At 40.4% G+C, this 2,810-nt stretch overlaps 1 long non-coding RNA gene across 2 annotated transcripts; it reads left to right on the top strand.

The window, feature by feature from the left end:
- Nucleotides 1–791: 791 nt before the first annotated feature.
- Nucleotides 792–2,344, top strand: LOC119907627. Of its 2 annotated transcripts, none has more exons than XR_005445126.1 (3): nucleotides 792–1,010; nucleotides 1,447–1,608; nucleotides 1,963–2,344. It is a non-coding gene; the product is annotated as an uncharacterized LOC119907627 (long non-coding RNA). The 2 variants fall into 2 exon arrangements; XR_005445125.1 differs by having other exon boundaries at nucleotides 1,447–1,613.
- The last annotated feature ends 466 nt before the right edge of the window (nucleotides 2,345–2,810 follow it).

The raw sequence follows: 2,810 nt of genomic DNA, 5'->3' as shown, positions 1-2,810 counted from the left end.
GGAGGAGCTTTGCAAAGTCTGAAAAACTCTGTCACAGTGTTCTCAGTTTCAGCTTCAAATGTATAAAAGAAAGTCTGCGTTACAAAGTAGGGGTGAGGAGTTCAAAAGATGTGGATGTTTATGAAGGTATTTTTGTCTTTTTAATGCAAGCAAAAAAATGTTTTGAGAGCATATTTATTGCACTGCAATCAAAAATCAAGTTTGAATTTAAAACAAACAGGCCTTTTTTTGTGTCATAAAAGTTTTAATTGCTAATATGTCCTCTTTGATTGCAAGTCAAAAGGATTTCCTTGCCAGTCAGAAAGTTTTGCAGGTTAAACCGTTTTGCATGTCTGAGAGTTTTGCCAGTCAAATAGTTTTGCCAGTCAAAAATGGTCGAAATAAGAGAGGATTTTAAGAGATTATGGTGGGTGGATCTCGGACCATCTCGGGGGGTCCGGGGGAATGCCCCCCATAAGAAAATTTTGTACATTTAATGTTAAATGCATTCATTTCGTGCAAAATTAAGAGGTTATCTATGAATAACTTTGCACTCTTGTAAACAATGTTGTGCTCTAACTACTAAACTATTTCATCATAAACCCATTTTATAGCTATAAATGGTGATGAAACAGCAACATAGGTCAACAAATTTATTTAATGTTTTTCCAGAAAATAAGTAATTTCCCTATTTTATTGTTGTTGTTTTATATTTTCTGTGACTATAATCCAATTAATCTTATTTCCATACTGCATAGACACCTTATTTTGAAAACCAGATGCTGTCACATGTGTATCCTCGCGCTAAATTCATCAAGTCCAACCCGATCCGACCATAGACCGTATATAACAAGTCCGACCCAATATGATAAATGTTGTATGTGGTTCTTGTGTCGTGTATTGCGTATCATGGGTTTGCATTGACTGCATGGCCACGCCCACACTCCCCTCGCACCCACGGTTCCGACCAGCACTTAGCTCCACTGGAGACGGAGTTGTTACGTGTACAGGCTAGATGGAGGTTAAGTATGGTAAGTTGACGTTATGTCATCTCATTTCCATTGAAATGCTTTTAAATGTTTAATGATTATCTAAATTTACTGTTGGCAAGGCCACAGAGTCTATCACTGTCTCCTTTTTTAGAATGACACGTTTAACAGTTAGCTTGCTGTCTTGGTGTGAAGCTTGACTGGCAGTGCATATGCGCACTCAGACATGACTAGCTAGGCTAAGGTTAGCTGCTCATGTTCACACATTCTATTATGATATCCAGCAAAACTCGTTGTCTGTGACGGTGGTAATTGAAGTTTATGGTCACACAGCATAAACTAGACTTTAGACCACTAATACTACATTTGAAGTATAGACTGTTATCTAGATATTTTGAGATGTTGCTGTCTTGTTACGTTTTCTCCTTTAGATGTGACATAGAAGCATTCATTACACTTGTTTATTTTCCTCCCATAGTTGCAGCGTGGATCATTGGTGACAGCTATGCATGGTGGCCAGAGAGCTGCAGAGAGCTTAGGAAGCAGCTTCACTCTCCTGGATGTCTCTTAGTCTGCAGGCTTCTCCCCTTCTTTTCCCCTCCCTGCGAAGAATTGCAGCAGTGGATGTTCTCATCAGCATGTAAGGTTAGCTTGTTAACTAGTAAATTAGCCAGCATTAAGCAATGCCAAGCTGTGCTAACGATGCTAAAATAATGGGAGTGTACGCTAGCCGCAGTTTTTAAACCACCATGCACAAGTAATCGATTTTACTTGGCAATGTACTATACCGGGGTGACAGCGGTCAGGGAGAGGAAGGATTTTCAGACATTATCAGAATCAGTGGCTGTGCCTTATGAGGACAGGTAGCTGGGCTGTAGAGCGAGTTATGTAAAGCTAGATTACTTAGAGATATTAGGTGTGTGACAGGTGCTTCTTATCTTGTGTCTATGCTCTCTGGCTGCACGTATTTCTAACCTGTCTGTCTCTCATGTAGGACGTGTGACGGCCTCTGTCAGAATACAGGATATAAAAGTTCCACCTTCCATCGTGGCTGGCTGTCTTCCCTAACAGCACCTGCACTCTGCTGCTTTGCTGAACAATTGTTTTTACTTTTACTCCACAACACCTTATCCCACAGCATATGAACACTACTGATTTAAAATGTAAAATTATGACGCTGACTTCCTAAGCATAGGTTCCATTATTATAATTACTCAGTCATACATAACAACTTTAATAATTGTAAACTTTTTAATTTTTAATTTCACATTTTCATGAATGCATGATATGATTTTAATTTGTTTAACTGTTTCTTGTATAGTATAATTCATCCATCCATTGTCAACCGCTTATCCTGCGTACAGGGTCGCGGGGGGGCTGGAGCCAATCCCAGCTGACATCGGGCGCAAGGCGGGGTACACCCTGGACAGGTCGCCATTCCATCGCAGGGCCACACATACACAAACAACCACACACTCACACCTAAGGACAATTTAGGGTCACCAATCAACCTAGTCCGCATGTCTTTGGATGGTGGGAGGAAGCCGGAGCACCCGGAGAGAACCCATGCAGACACGGGGAGAACATGCAAACTCCACACAGAAAGGCCGGGGAAACCAGGGTTTGAACCCACGACCTTCTTGCTGTGAGGCGACAATGCTAACAACTACATCACCGTGCCGCCCGTGTATAGTATAATCATTTTTGTTAAATAAAATCAGGCAAGACTAATCATTGGAAATATAGTAGTGATCTATACTTAACAAAATATGATGATTAATAGTTGTAAATTAAAGTATTGATATGGTATTTATAGGTTAACATCTCTTTTTGGCACAATGA

Source organism: Micropterus salmoides, unplaced genomic scaffold (assembly GCF_014851395.1).
Source record: "Micropterus salmoides isolate LMB-PRFRI ecotype aquatic unplaced genomic scaffold, ASM1485139v1 Ms_hic_scaffold_17, whole genome shotgun sequence".
NCBI classification, from domain to species: domain Eukaryota; kingdom Metazoa; phylum Chordata; class Actinopteri; order Centrarchiformes; family Centrarchidae; genus Micropterus; species Micropterus salmoides.
Note: the sequence above shows the minus strand (reverse complement) of the source record. Positions and strands in the feature narration are given on the sequence as shown.